The sequence below is a fragment of the Pristiophorus japonicus genome, chromosome 21, assembly GCF_044704955.1.
Source record: "Pristiophorus japonicus isolate sPriJap1 chromosome 21, sPriJap1.hap1, whole genome shotgun sequence".
Classification (NCBI taxonomy): Eukaryota; Metazoa; Chordata; class Chondrichthyes; family Pristiophoridae; genus Pristiophorus; species Pristiophorus japonicus.
The window spans coordinates 46573614-46590035 of record NC_091997.1 but is presented as its reverse complement, the minus strand read 5'-3'; the positions used below and the strand labels follow the sequence as shown (position 1 = coordinate 46590035).

At 45.3% G+C, this 16422-nt stretch overlaps 1 protein-coding gene across 3 annotated transcripts in view; it reads right to left on the bottom strand.

The window, feature by feature from the left end:
* gosr2 (golgi SNAP receptor complex member 2) overlaps window positions 1-16422 on the bottom strand; it is a 94873-nt gene that overhangs the window by 21818 nt on the left and 56633 nt on the right. The gene's annotated exons all lie outside the window — the stretch shown is intronic.

The window sequence follows — 16422 nt, the reverse complement described above, 5'->3', positions numbered from 1 at the left end:
TAGTGGGATGCCGCAGGGATCAGTGCTGGGACCCCAACTATTTACAATCCATATTAACGACTTGGAAGAAGGGACTGAGTGTCACGTAGCCAAGTTTGCTGACGATACAAAGATAGGAGGAAAAGCAATGTCTGAAAAGGACACACAAAATCTGCAAAAGGACATAGACAGGCTAAGTGAGTGAGCAAAAATTTGGCAGATGGAGTATAATGTTGGAAAGTGTGAGTTCATGCACTTTAGCAGAAAAAAAATTAAAGAACAAGTTATTATTTAAATGGAGAAAGATTGCAAAGTGCTGCAGTACAGCGGGACCTGGGGTTATTTGTGCATGAAACACAAAAGAATAATATGCAGGTACAGCAAGTGATCAGGAGGCCAATGGTATCTTGGCCTTTATTGCAAAAGGGATGGCGTATAAAAGCAGGGAAGTCTTGCTACAACTATATAAGGTATTGGTGAGGCCACATCTGGAATACTGCGTGCAGTTTTGGTTTCCATATTTACAAAAGGATATACTTGCTTTGGAGGCAGTTCAGAGAAGGTTCACTAGGTTGATTCCGGGGATGAGGGCGTTGACTTATGAGGAAAGGTTGAGTAGGCTGGGCTCTACTCATTGGAATTCAGTAGAATGAGAGGTGATCTTATCGAAACGTATAAGATTATGAGGGGGCTTGACAGGGTGGATGCAGAGAGGATGTTTCCACTAATGGGGGAGACTAGAATTAGAGGGCATGATCTTAGAATAAGGAGCCGCCCATTTAAAAGAGAGATGAGGAGAAATTTCTTCTCTCAGGGGATTGTATATCTGTGGAATTCGCTGCCTCAGAGAGCTGTGGAAGCTGGGACATTGAATAAATTTAAGACAGAAGTAGAAAGTTTCTTAAAGGGGATAAGGGGTTATGGGGAGTGGGCGGGGAAGTGGAACTGAGTCCATGATCAGATCAGCCACGATGTTATTGAATGGCGGAGCAGGCTCGAGGGGCCATATGGCCTACTCCTGCTCCTATTTCTTATGTTCTTATGTACTCTGTCTAGACCCAACATGATTTTGAACAGCTCCATCAAATCTTCTCTCAACCTTCTCTGCTCCAAGGAGAACAACCCCAGCTTCTCCAGTCTGTCCATGTAACTGAAGGCCCTCATCACTGGAGCCATTCTTGTAAATTTTTTCTGCACCCTCTCTAAGGCCTTCACAGCCTTCCCAAAGTGCGGTGCCCAGCTTTGGACACAATACTCCAGTTGAGGCCGAACCAGTGTTAGGAACATAGGAACACGAGTGGCCATTTAGCCCGTAGAGCCTGTTCCGCCATTCAATGAGATATTGGCTGATCTGCGATCTAACTCCAAATACCCGCCTTTGGCCAATATCCCTGAATGGCCCAGAAACTGTGGCGTCCCCGGGTCCATATGGAGTGTGTGCGGACTCAGGGAGGCATCGCAAAAGCCGGTTTTCAGCGCACAATGCGCCCGAGCTGAAAACCAGCTTTGCCGATCTGTCAAGCTGCAGCCTGACAAATCCTCCATATTTCAGGAGCAAGGACATTTGCAAGGGCAAGACTGTGGTATTTTGCCCAGCAAATGTCCTGAAAACTCTTGCGCCTGATAAAAGCAGGCGCATAGGCTACTTTTACAGGCATAAGAGTTCTAAAACACACAAAATAAAATTTAAAAAACACATTTTAATGTTAAAAATCTTGCTCACTATGGTAAGTTTATTTTAAACCATAATTTTAAAAACTTTTTTTTTTATAAATCGGAATTTATTTTTCTACGACATTTATTAACTTTAATTTCAATTAATTTTAATTATGTGAGGTGTGTTTTTTATTTTTTTATGATGGTGTTTAGTGTGTTTGTTTTTTTTTCCTCATTAATAGCAATGAGAACTTGTAGATACGGAGTTCTCACTGCTATTAATGAGAAAGCTGTGGAATACTGGACCTGATTGATTGCCCAGTCACCTATGACTGCACCTTCTGCGTCTGAACCTGGAGGACGGGAGTGCTCTCCGCAGCACGGGAAGAGAAGACCTCCCCCCACCGCAATCTCAGGCGTCTCTGGGACCACCAGGTACTTTCGTAAAAATTCTCCGGTCGGAGGCGTTCGTCCGAAAGAAGCCTCCGACCCGAATTTCAATGGGGCAAAATTGCAGTCGGAGGCTTCCTTCGTATGACACGTCCGACACGAAAAAAATCGACAAAACTACCTGCTGGTCCCGGAGAAATGTAGGATCTCGGTCTGAGGCCTTCATTCGCTGCACAGCGCACGGGGATCTGTCTTCTACGTACGGACGTCTATGTTACAATCACGTGGGCCGGCACCACCAATCACTATCCAGTATTCTTCATTAAGATGGAGAGTGACACAGTTAATTCTGAGACTAGGGTCCTGAACTTAAAGAAAGGTAACTTCGATGGCATGAGACGTGAATTGGCTAGGATAGGCTGGTGAATGATACTTAATGGGTTGAAGGTGGATAGGCAATTTAAAGATCACATGGATGAACTACAACAACTGAATATCCCTGTATGGAGTAAAAATAAAACGGGGAAGGTGGCTCAACCGTGGCTAACAAGGAAATTAGGGACAGTGTTAAATCCAAGGAAGAGGCATATAAATTGGCCAGAAAAAGCAGTAAACCTGAGGACTGGGAGAAATTTAGAAATCAGCAGAGGAGGACAAAGGGTTTAATTAGGAGGGGGAAAATAGAGTACGAGAGGAAGCTTGCAGGGAACATAAAAACTGACTGCAAAAGCTTCTATAGATATGTGAAGAGAAAAAGATTAGTGAAGACTAATGTAGGTCCCTTGCAGTCAGAATCAGGTGAATTTATAATGGGGAACAAAGAAATTGCAGACCAACTGAACAAATGCTTTGGTTCTGTCTTCACGAAGGAAGACACGAAAATACTAGGGGACCAAGGGTCTAGCGAGAAGGAAGAACTGAAGGAAATCCTTATTCGTCAGGAAATTGTGTTAGGGAAATTGATGGGATTGAAGGCCGATAAATCCTCAGGGCCTGATAGTCTGCATCCCAGAATACTTAAGGAAGTGGCCCTAGAAATAGTGGATGCATTGGTAGTCATTTTCCAACAGTCTATAGACTCTGGATCAGTTCCTATGGATTGGAGGGTAGCTAATGTAACCCCACTTTTTAAAAAAGGAGGGAGAGAGAAAACAGGAAATTATAGACCGGTTAGCCTGACATCGGTAGTGGGGAAAATGTTGGAATCAATTATTAAAGATGTAATAGCAGCGCATTTGGAAAGTAGTGACAGGATCTGTCCAAGTCAGCATGGATTTATGAAAGGGAAATCATGCTTGACAAATCTAGAATTTTTTGAGGTTCTAACTTGTGGAGTGGACAAGGGAGAACCAGTGGATGTGGTGTATTTGGACTTGCAAAAGGCTTTTGACAAGGTTCCATACAAGAGATTAGTGTGCTAAATTGAAGCACATGGTATTGGGGGTAATGTACTGATGTGGTCGAGAACTGGTTGGCAGACAGGAAGCAAAGAGTAGGAATAAATGGGTCCTTTTCCAGAATGGCAGATAGTGACTAGTGGGATACCGCAAGGTTCAGTGCTGGGACCCCAGCTATTTGCAATATATTTTAATGATTTAGACGAAGGAATTGAATGTAATATCTCCAAGTTTGCATATGACACTAAGCTGGGTCGCAGTGTGAGCTGTGAGGAGGATGCCAAGAGGCTGCAGGGTGACTTGGACAGGTTGGATGAGTGGGCAAATGCATGGCAGATGCAGAAGGTAGATAAATCTGAGGTTATCCACTTTGGCGGCAAAAACACGAAGGCAGAATATTATCTGAATGGTGACAGATTAGGAAAAGGAGAGGTGCAACGAGACCTGGGTGTCATGGTACATCAGTCATTGAAAATTGGCATGCAGGTACAGCAGGCGGTGAAGGCAGCAAATGGCATGTTGGCCTTCATAGCGAGAGGGCAACGCGCCCAGAGAACCAGCCTTTGCGTGCGCACATCGTACGGACCTGGCGAGGCGGCAACTTCCGGCCCAATAAGAATAAAACTGGGCAGACCACCAGACATCGACCTAGGCACCGGCTTCGGACAACGGCATACCCAGCCCGTCGACCCTTCAAAGTCCTCGTCATGATCATCTGGGGAATTGTGCCGAATTGGGAGAGCTGTCCCACAGACTAGTCAAGCAACAGCCTGACAGAGTCACTCACAGAATCATACCTTTCAGCCAATGTCCCAGTATCCCCCATAACTATCCCTAGGTATGTCCTGTCCTACTGGAAGGATAGGCCCACTAGTGGTGGCGGCAAAGTGGTATACAGTCGGAGGGAGTGGCCCTGGGAGTCCTCAATATTGACTCTAGACCCCATGAAGTCTCACAGCTTCAGGTCAAGCATGGTCAAGGAAACCTCCTGCTGATTACCACCTATCGCCCTCCCTCAGCTGATGAATCAGTACTCCTCTATATTGAACACCACTTGGAAGAAACACTGAGGGTAGCAAGGGCACAGAATGTACTCAGGGTGGGGGACTTCAATGTCCATCACCAAGAGTGGCTCGGTGGCACCACTGCTGACAGAGCTGGCTGAATCCTGAAGGACACAGTTGCCAGACTGGGCCTGTGGGAGGTGGTGAGAGAACCAACAAACCTTGTCCTCACCAATCTACCCGTCGCAGATGCATCTGTCCATGACAGTATTGGTAGGAGTGACCACGGCACAGTCCTTGTGGATAGCAAGTCCCATCTTCACACTGAGGATACCCTCCATCATGTTGTGTGGCACTACCATCGTGCTAAATGGGATAGATTCAAAACAGATCTATCAAAACTGGACGCTGTGGGTCATCAGCAGTAGAATTGTATTCTATCACAATCTGTAACCTCAAGGCCTGGCATATCCCTCAATCTACCATTACCATCAAGCCAGGGGACCAACCCTGGTTCAATGGAGTGCAGAAGTGCCTGGCAGGAGCAGCACCAGGGGTACCTAAAAATGAGACGTCAACCTGGGGAAGCTGCAACACAGGACTACATGCATGTTAAACAGCGGAAACAGCCTGCTATAGACAGAGCGATCCCACAACCAACGGATCAGATCAAAGCTCTGCAGTCCTGCCACATCCAGTTGTGAATAGTGGTGGACAATTAAACAACTAACAGGAGGAGGAGCCTCCATGGGTATCCCCATCCTCAATGATGGCGGAGCCCAGCACGTAAGTGTAAAAGACAAGGCTGAAGCATTTTCTTTTACCACCTTCGGCGAGATGAGCCAGTCTTCAGACAATTCGATTCACTCCATGTGACATTAAGAAGTGGCTGAGCGCACTGGATACAGCAAAGGCTATGGGCCCCAGAACTAGTGCTCCAGAACTAGCTGCACTTCTAGTCAAGCTGTTCCAGTACAGCGACAACACTGGCATCTACACAACAGTGTGGAAAACTGTCCTATCCACAAAAAGCAGGACAAATCCAATCCGACCAATTACCGCCCCATCAGTCAACTCTCAATCATCAGTCAAGTGATGGAAGGAGTCATCGACAGTGCGATCAAGCGGCACTTACCAATAACCTGCTCATCGATGCTCAGTGCAGGTTCCACCAGGACCATTCATCTCCAGACCTCATTACAGCCTTGGTCCAAAGATGGGCAAAAAAGCTGAATTCCAGGTGAGGAGAGAGTGACTGACTTTGAAGTCAAGGCAGCATTTGTCCGAGTATGGTATCGAGGAGCCCGAGTAAAATTGAAGTTAATGGGAATTAGGAGGAAAACTCTCCACTGGCTGGAGTCATACCTAGCACAAAGGAAGATGGTTGTGATTGTTGGAGGTTAATCATCTCCGCCCCAGTTCCTCAGGGCAGTGTCCCAGGCCAACCATCTTCAGCTGCTTCATCAATGACCTTCCCTCATAAGATCAGAAGTGGGGATGTTCACTGATGACTGCACAGTTCGCAACACCTCAGATAATGACACAGTCCAATGCCCGCATGAAGCAAGACCACCACGACATTCAGGCTTGGGTTGATAAGCGGCAAGTAATATTCACGCCACACAAGTGCCCGGCAATGATTATCTCCAAAAATCGAAAGTCTAACCACTGCCCCTTGACATTCAACGGCATTACCATTACCGAATCCCTCACCATTAACATCCTGGAGGTCACCATTGACCAGAAACTTAATTGGACCAGCCACATAAATATTGTGGCAACAAGAGCAGGTCAGAGGCTGGGTATTCTGCTGGAGTGTCTCACCTCCTGACTCCCCAAAGCCTTTCCACCATCTACAAGGCACAAGTCAGGAGTGTGATGGAATACTCTCCACTTGCCTGGATGAGTGCAGCTCCAACACTCAACACCATCCAGAACAAAGCAGCCCGCTTGTTTTGCACCCCATCCACCACCTTAAACAGTCACACCCTCCAACATCGGCACACCGTGGCTGCAGTGTGTACCATTTACAAGATGCATTGCAGCAACTTGCCAAGGCTTAACATAGAAAATAGGTGCAAGAGTAGGCCATTCGGCCCTTCGAGGCTGCACCACCATTCAATATGATCATGGCTGATCATGCAACTTCAGTACCCCATTCCTGCTTTCTCTCCATACCCCTTGGTCCCTTTAGCCGTAAGGGCCACATCTAACTCCCTTTTGAATATATCTAATGAACTGGCCTCAACAACTTTCTGTGGTAGAGAATTCCACAGGTTCACAATTCTGAGTGAAGAACTTTCTCCTTATCTCGGTCCTAAATGGCTTATCCCTTATCATTAGACTGTGATCCCTGGTTCTGGACTTCTCCAACATGTGGAACATTCTTCCTGCATCTAACCTGTCCAATCCTGTCAGAATTTAATATGTTTCTATGAGATTCCCTCTCATTCTTCTAAATTCCATTAAATACAAGTCTAGTCGATCCAGTCTTTCTTTATCTGTCAGTCCTGCCATCCCAGCAATCAGTCTGGTGAACCTTCACTGCACTCCCTCAATAGCAAGAATGTCCTTCCTCAGATTAGGAGACCAAAACTGTACACAATATTCAAGGTGTGGCATCACCAAGGCCCTGTCCAACTGCAGTAAGAATCCCCCTGTTCCTATCCTCAAATCCTCTTGCTATGAAGGCCAACATGCCAGCACTGAACCTTGCAGTACCCCACTAGTCACTGCCTGCCATTCTGAAAAGGACCCGTTTATTCCTTCTCTTTGCTTTCCTGTCTGCCAACCAGTTCTCTATCCATGTCAATACATTACCCCCAATACCATGTGCTTTAATTTTGCACACTAATCTCTTGTGTGGGATCTTGTCAAAAGCCCTTTGAAAGTCCAAATACACCACATCCACTGGTTCTCCCTTGTCCACTCTACTAGGTTACATCCTCAAAAAATTCTAGAAGATTTGTCAAGCATGATTTCCCTTTCATAAATCCATGCTGACTTGGACCGATCCTGTCACCGCTTTCCAAATACGCTGCAATTACATCTTTAATAATTGATTCCAACATTTTCCCCACTACCGATGTCAGGCTAACCGGTCTATAATTCGCTCCTCTCCCTCCTTTTTTTTTTTTAAAGTGGGGTTAACATTAGCTACCTCCAATCCATAGGAACTGATCCAGAGCCTATAGAATGTTGGAAAATGACCACCAATGCATCCACTATCTCTAGGGCCACTTCCTTAAGTACTCTGGGATGCAGACTATCAGGCCCCGAGGATTTATCGGCCTTCAATCCCATCAATTTCCCTAACACAATTTCCTGACTAATAAGGATTTCCTTCAGTTTCTCCTCCTCGCTAGCACTCGGTCCCCTAGTATTTCCGGAAGGTTATTTGTGTCTTCTTCGGAACATCTTTCAAACCCGCAACCTCTACCATGTAGAAGGACAAGGGCAGCAGGCGTATGGGAACAGCACCACCTCCAAGTCACACGCCATCCCGACTTAGAAATATATTGTCGTTCCTGGGTCAAAATCCTGGAACTCCCTCCCTAACATCACTATGGGAGTACCGCATGGACTACAGTGGTTCAAGGCGGCGGCTCACCACCACTTTCTCAACGGCAATTAGGAATGGGCAATAAATGGAGGCCATGCCAGCAATGCCAACATCCCAAAAATGAATTTTTAAAAAAGGTGACACTGTCAGAACAGATGCGATGGAGACAGAAACTGGGAAAATGAATAGAAATCTTATAGGAAGCAGTGTGGGAGGAAGTGTAGCTGTGGGAGTCAGCTGGCTTATGGTAGATATTGGTTCCCTATCCCCAGAAAAGAAGATACAGAAGTCGAGGAAGAGAAGGGCAGAGTTGGAGATGAACCATGGGAAGGTGAAAATGGGAAGCAAAGCTGATGAAATGTTCCAGTTCAGTTTAAGGCGAGAGCAGGAAGCAGCACCGAGCAGCATCAAAGTACCGGAAAAAGAGGTGGAGGAAGGGACCTGTGTAGTGCTGGAACAAAGAATGCTCTACGTATCCCATGAAAAGGCAGGCATAGCCAGGACGCACACGGGTTCCCATAGAGACATCTTTTATTTGGAGGAAGTGCAGCCAGGTAGAGGAGAGTGGTGGTGGATGGGGACTGGTTGGGTCTCCGTTCAATGAAGAAGCGGAGGGTCCGCAGCTGTCCTGGTGGGGGAGGGAGTTGTTGAGGGACTGGACATCCATGGTGAAGGAGACAGTTAGGGCCAGGAAGCTTCTAAAGTGGTGGAGGACGCCGGAACAGTCTGGACAAGGGGAGAAAATGAGTCGAGATAGGAAGAAATAGTTCCGTGGGGCAAGAGCAGGCTGAAACGATGGGTCTACCAGGACAGTCTTGGTTGAGGTAGAAGTGGGCTGTGTGGGGTTGGGGGGACTGAGATTGGGGGACCTTGGGGTGCGGGGGCAGGGAAGATCTCCAGAGGAGGCGAGGTCAGTGATAGTCTGGGAAACAATGGCTTGCTATTTGGTGGTGGCATCATTGTCCGGGGGCTGGAGGAGTTGTCAGATAGTTGCTGTTCAGCATTTGCAGAGATCGGTTCCCCAAACAACAACAGCGCTGCCCTTGTCAGCAGGTTTGACAATGTCAGAGTTGGACCAGAGAGGAGTGCTGCAAGTTTAGAAGGTAGGTAGGTCAGAGTGAGTGAGGGGAGCAGAGAAATGGGCAATGTCGATGACACGCTGGCAGTTCCCAATGAAAAAAATCACGAGATGAGAAGAGGGCAGAGGGAGGCGTCCAGGTGGATAGAGAATTCTGAAGACAAAAGAAAGGGTCTGTTGTGTGTTGGGGAGGGGGTGGGGGCAAGAATTCTGTCCAAAGAAGTGGGCATGGAGGCGATGGGAGAAGAGCTCAGCATCATGCCGAGCTCAAAATTCATTGATGTGGGTGTTAAAGCCGGATGAGGTGAAGGATGAAATGGAACAGAGGACTAGTACAGCTCTGAAACAGTGATTCAGTCAGTGTTGCTGAAGAGAGAGGTCTAGACCATGCAGGTTGTGGCACCTGGCATTGAGCATAGATCTCAAGTAGCGAGAGCAGTGGTGCAACGAACACTGAATATCATGGAGATTTCTGTAATCATAGTGGATCTGAAACATGAAGGGCGGAATTTAAGTGGAATCCATGTAGAATAAGTCAGAGAAGGAGTCGGTTGCTGAGGAAAGAGATGTGGCTGTGAAAGCAAGTTTTAGTAAGACACCTGATCAAACACGGTAAGGGAAAAAGAAAGCAATGAAGGCGAATATGGTAAAAGAGACAAATGGAAATCCCATAAAATACGAGCTCAAGTTCACAAAGGGTGCGAGATGGAAGGCTGACCAGGAGAGCAATGGAATGTCGAGTCTAGAAGTAACAAAGGCATGGATAACGGTTTCAGCAGCAGATGAGCTGAAGCAGGAGCGGAGGTGTGTGATGTTACGGAGATGATGGAGAGGATGGAGAGGATACGTGGTCGGAATCTCAGCTCAGGGGCAAACAGAATGCCAAGGTTGTGAACGGTCTAGTTCAGCCACAGACAGTGGCCAGGGAGAGTGATTGGAGTCGGTGTCCAACACAGACTAGGTCACAGGATTCATTGGTAGTTCATGCAAAGTTTATTGATCTCAAAGGAGCAGCAACTGGCCTCAACGTCCTGCGATTAGAGGTATGGTCCGGGAGAGAGGGTTCCAGATCCTGACCTCTGTGCAGTGACCACGACGGAAAGTGTTCATCCGTGGCTATCTGGGGAGGATACCAAGTGGCTTGGCTCCTGCATGACCAATTGTCTTTTTAGCAAGGTAGGAGAGAGGTGCCAGCAAACATGGAACTGCACACTCTCATGAGTCAATCACAAGAGGTGGAGTGAAATGAACAGATGGTGGGAGAGGTGTGGGGGGAGTGAACCATAGTAAGACTGTGAGCTTATAGGAAACAGAAAGCTGTACCACTCCAGATGGAGGGGAGGTGGAACGAGCTATGCATTTATGCCAGTACATCACTCAGTAGAAGATTCATATTGGACAGACGTGACTTATTCTATCAAAACTATACTCAGGGATCACATCAGATGTTTGGAGAGACAATGAGGGTGTTGACTTATTATTGTAAAACTAATCTTGCGCCCAAGGAATATTATTTTAAATAACAAGGAACTGATGTTTTCACACTGATGTAAATTTTAATCCTGTGCTCTCTCAAACGGGACAATGTCTGCTGTTTTTTTTTAATAAAAAGGCCACCAGCAACAATCTTTCCAAATATTCCCAGTATGGCGATGAGGTTATAAGGCATATACCATTATATATATCTAGAACGAGCTCAGTGTATCACTGTATTTTAAACTATTCATTGTAGATCTCTAAACATGCTCATGCCTCCGGCATCTCGGATCCAAGGTGAATTCCACTCACTTTGTTTAAACCTAAAGTGACTGCTCTGAGACATCTTGTCCAGTTTACAGCCACAGAACTCCAACTGAATTAGGTTGTTTATTCTAAATTGCGTCCTGCAGACACTAAAGATGATGATTACTGGTCCAGAAAGTGTGTGTTTACCTTCTCCTTTACATTCCATGGGGTGATCTTTGGGGTGTATTCTTCAAATTTTCTTTACTATAATCTGCACTATGGCCATGTGTCAAAACAGTCATTGTTGCTTTGATCACAACCGATCAACAGCCATATCCTCAAAAGAATTGGGATATTAAACAAGAGGATCTTGAGGTTTGCAGTTCTGCGGGGTTTCTGGTATTTGCTCAGATGCAAGAATTCTGCACACGTCGGACTTGCATTTTGCCTGGTAAAGACGACAATGGCCCAGAAATCGCAGCCTCCCCAGGTCCGTACGGAGTTTCTACGGACCGGGGAAGGCATTGGAAAAGCCGGTTTTCAGCACACAATGCGCATGTGCTGAAAACCGTCTTTTCCGATCTGTCAAGTTTCAGGCTCGACAGATCTTCCGTATCTCGGGAGCGAGGACATTTTCACAGGCAAGATTGCGGGATTTACCCATATCTTGCCCAGCTATGTTCTCAAAACTCTTGCGCCTGATAAAAGCAGGAGCATAGCCTACTGTTACAGGCGTAAGAGTTTTAAAACACACAAAAACATTTTAAAATAAAGTTATAAAAACACATTTTATTGTTAAAAACCCTCCCTACTACGGTAAGTTTATTTTAAAGCATAATTAAAAAAAACTTTTTTAAAAATCAGGAAAACATATTTTTTTTAAATACATTAATAACTTTGTTAAATTAATAAAAATATGTTGCACATTTTTTCTATCTTTTATTATTGGCTATTAGTGTTTGGGGGCTGTTTCCCCATTCATAATAATGGGAACTCCAACTTATGGAGTTCCCATTATTATGAATTAGAATAAACTGCACCCGATTGGCTGCCCAGAGCCATGTGACTCCAGCTCCAGGCCTGCGCACGTCCCGATGTGCACGCACTGCACGCCCAGTCAGGAGAGGCCTCCAGACTGGGATCTCGGGTGGCCGCAGCAGCTTCAGGTAGGTGCACTTCTTTTTTCTAAAATCTATTCGAACGCCCGCGGGAAGGAGAAACTCGGATTTCTGATCCAATATTTCAAAAGACGAACTTTTGAAAGGAAGACCTGAGTGATTCTATTGCATGTAGTATGAACTGTATTTAACTGGACAAAAGGGAGAATTAACCCTTGTGGTTATATACATTTATAGGGGGTGGTAACAGCCGTGAGACGGGAGGTCCTGCGGCAGGTGCTGAAGTCCCGCCCACAACCTATATTCGTCTTACCGCCCCCGAGAGCAGGTGGAGTGCAAAATATCATGCTCCACTTGTTCTGTGGGGCTCGAGCGGGGTGGAAGGGTTCAGTGAGGGGCGCAGCGCTACGCGGTGGGACTTGTAGCGCTACGGCGTACGCAAGGCCCTCCTCTTCATTAAAGGGGACAGCCAAGCTGCCGACTCTGCGGGGGAGAAACGGTTCCCTACCTGGACCACCATGGTTGTGATGGCATCAGCCTGGCACACAAGCGGCGATCCAACATGAAAGCGGCCGAGACCGGTTAGTCGGCCATTTAAAAAAAAAATTCCCCACTTCCCCTTTAAATTTTTGCCCCACGAGTGGCCTACAGCCCGCTACGCATCCCCTAAAACGGTCGCTGACATCACTCGCCGTCGCTGAATGGGTCGCTGCGCACAGTGATGACGGGTGCAGCGGAGCGGGGGCACTACCGATTACTGCCGCCACTAATCTCTCACGGAATTTCGCGGGAGTCGTTAGTGGCACTGCGACTAGGCGAAAAGTCGGGAGGCGCAAACGCCTGAATTTCTTCCAGTTATGTTTTATAGTAATTGTCCTGCACATTTACCACTGTAAATTATTTAATTATGAATGAATTTGATCAGTTGTTTCACATGATTTAGCGCATTAAATCTTTGTGTTTTTAAAAAGAGACTGGACATAGTGGGGGTCCGATATAAAGCCTCGTAAGCAGCTCAACACAATCAGAGTTAATTATTAAACGTAGGCTATGTTAATTCCTGGGAGACTAGAAAGTGAAAGACACAGATCTCAGATTGAAAGGCGCAGAGTCTTGTCAAACTGCTTCAAGCAAGAAAACTGCGTATGAAAAGCCCAACCTCAACAGCTATAAAAAAAAAATCTGGTGCCGAACAATAGATTAGCTCTAAAACCGCAGTCAGTTTTCATTCAATTACCGAGGTAGATCTAATCCAAATATAATTATTAATTCTGAGTATGATATCTGCAGGCCAACGCGCAAGTATGAGATGCTATCTTCCTTTTGCTTATGGATTCAAATAAAATGATCTGGGTGCAGTTCACACAGGAAGGAAGGAAGGAAGGCAATCACCCTGAGCCAGTCATGTGCACGTTGTACCATTCTGCTATAAGTGGCACTTGCAAAGGGCAGAGGGCAGGTGCCCAGCCCATTTTCCTGAACAAATGTACGTAGCAGGGAAAAATAGTTATGGGGGCAGGGAGCACTCACTAGGTGCTTTGCCTCTTTGATCAAAAACGTATTCCTTCCTCTACTATTCTTTGTTTTCTGTTGGTCTGTTTCTTCGCTTTCCTCTGCTCTTGGCCAACCTGGCCTAGGGATGTTTCCAGTCTTACAATTCAGTGCTTTCCCTGCTCCCTTCTCCCATGAGACAAAGCAATGCAACACCAGACTAGCATCTAGATTACAGGAGATAGGGCTCTATTAAAACTGCAGCTTATTAGAGGAACTTCACTTGTGTTGTGCAGATCGACATCGTCTGGCTTCTAACAGGAGAATGGGAGCGGTAATAAAATGCTGAATCTCAGTTCTATCAATACTCCACAGCTCAGCAGACTGTGAAGAGGAAAAACAGATATATGTAGCAGCTGACCTCTAAGGGTGACCCCAGGCAAGAGGGAGACAAGTGCCTCCTGGCTCTATTACAAGTACTACTGAACTGAAGTACTCCCTTTCCAACTCTAGGGCTTGCATTTGAATTTAACACAGACAGCAGAGATAAAAGCCTCCTCTGGGTGCTATACAGGCAGCGAAATTTGAGCAGTTGTAAGTTAGTGCCCAGTTCAGAACTATGGTGGATGTTGCACTGCCAATTATTTGGCACCAATAATAACAACAACTTTTATTTATCTAGTGCCTTTAACGTAGTAAAATGCCCCAAGGCGCTTCACAACAATTTTACAACATGTTAGATATTAACCATTGCGGGAAAGAGAGAAAAATATAGCAAACATACGTAGCCCACAAGCATGGCTGAAGTATGAACAACTGAAATGATAAGATTACCCACTGTGTAGAGTATTCTTTAAATAATATGCATCTCCATCCACATAGTGTAGGAGTGAAGCTCAGTTTGATAGATTTCATATGTTTAGCACATACATAAAACACTTGCTGCACGTGTTCACTACCTCCAGCATCAAGTAAAGTTAAAGCTAAAATGAAACTGATTAAACACTACCCACCAGCCCCACCCCCAACAAATAAAACAATACTACTGCAAGATCTGTGGCCATGGAAGATGGGTGGAGGATAAATACCATTTCCAGATTATCCTACCAGGTGGGTAATCTACCTTTTTGAATCCGCATCCTCCACACACAATAGGAGCATACCAAAGTGGCACAGATCTAGCACGATGGGGCCCTGAAGATGGAGAAGGCGTAACACATTTATCAGCCTGCCAAAGGAATCAGGTGCTGCAAGCAAATCTAGACTGCAAGGATTGCTTCATAAGACAGCCTTGCTAGGCTGTCAATGAGAACATGATTGAGTTATGCCCAGGAACGATAAAATGACCATTAAACCTGGTACTGAGCTTCCTCCCTGCAAAATGGTTTTAGTACAGGATGCACTCAACCATCCAATGGATATTTGCTGCTGCGTCAACAATTACTGTGGGTCCTTGCACCACGAGCAAAGAATAACTTCAGAGCTTATCTGTAGTTATTTGTGTGAGACCTGGGGTTCGGAGAGTTATCTACATCATGGAGATGATATTCCAGTCCAGGCTTGTGTAGTGGTGAATAAAATGATGGAACAATTTCTTCACCCAAACACTAGTGAGAGTGAACCTATGGAGTACTTTCCATCTGCAGCACTATGGTGTACGGTCAGTATGCGTTTTCTCAGACTGATGGAGCGAGGCTAAATGCCTACACAACATGGAGGATATAAAATGAAGGTACAGTAGGTGGTGCTCTTCCAAGTTATATAAAACACATCTCATAGTGGGTAGGGAGAACAAAATAATGCGCCATAATTTACGGTCTCCGTGACTGCATGCGCTTTCTGAAAGGCTACACAAGTTCCGGGTCTTCATATGCGTGAACACCTAGAATTTGCGATCTGTCGAGATACGCCTTGACACATCATACGAACAGACTAGAAATTCACTTTCGCTGGCGCAGAGTTGGGCTATTTGCCGAATTACTGCCCAGCAATTGACCACAAAACTCTTACGGCCGGTAAAAGCAGTCGTAGGGCTTGCTTTCACCAGCACAAGGGTTGTTAAAACAAAAACATTTAAAATGACGCACAAACACTTAAAATTAGTTTATGCAAATATTGGCCTGGATTAAAATGTTTAAAATTATTTTTCAAAAAATTGTATTTTTGTTGTATTTTTATGTAATGAAGGGACTTTTAATTAAATTTGAAAATCAGAACATTTATTTTTATTACAGTTGTCTAAATTGTTTAAATATTTTGGAGATTACGGTTGAGTTTACAGGGGATTCCGTTCGGAAATGGAATCCTGATTTCTGATTGGAGGACCTGGCTCACCCGATTCCAGGGACGCTTCTGAACCGCCTGCATCCCTGGGATCCGGGGGCCTTGATGGAGGCGTATGCCTCGACGCCCAGGACCCGAACTCTCCGCAGCTTTGAAGCCAGGAGATAAGTTCACAAATCAATCGTGGGTAGGAGGCGTGCAAATTCAGGGCCGATAAGTGGAGTAAAACAAACGTAAATTCCAAAATAAAAACAAGAACTCAACATCATAAACTGATTTTTTTTTTAAATAATCAAAACAATGTTAGAAGCTAAAGAGCTAAACAAAACAAAAACAGCAGTTTAAAAGTACATTTGAAAACAGCCTGAGACGGTGCCGTTAACTAAGCTAACTATATAAAGTTTTGCCATTTACGTCCTGCACAGCAGGATGCAAAGGGAATGCAGGGGAACATAGTCAATAATCTAAATGACAAGAATGAGACTTTTACGTCAAGGTACAACCAGATCTGTGAATACAAGAAATTATTCACTGGTTTTAGAATATCGAGTGCTAGGAAATCTACAAAGAATCACTTTGCCTTATTGAGGCAATGGGTACTTAACTCAGTCTGTTATTCAAGTGAGGAAAACTATTTGTGCACTACTTGCTGTATTCCATACACACAAAAAGTGGGGGATAATGGTCTTAAATAATTGTTTTGAAAAATATTGTTAGCGGTGATTATTACAGTGAGGGT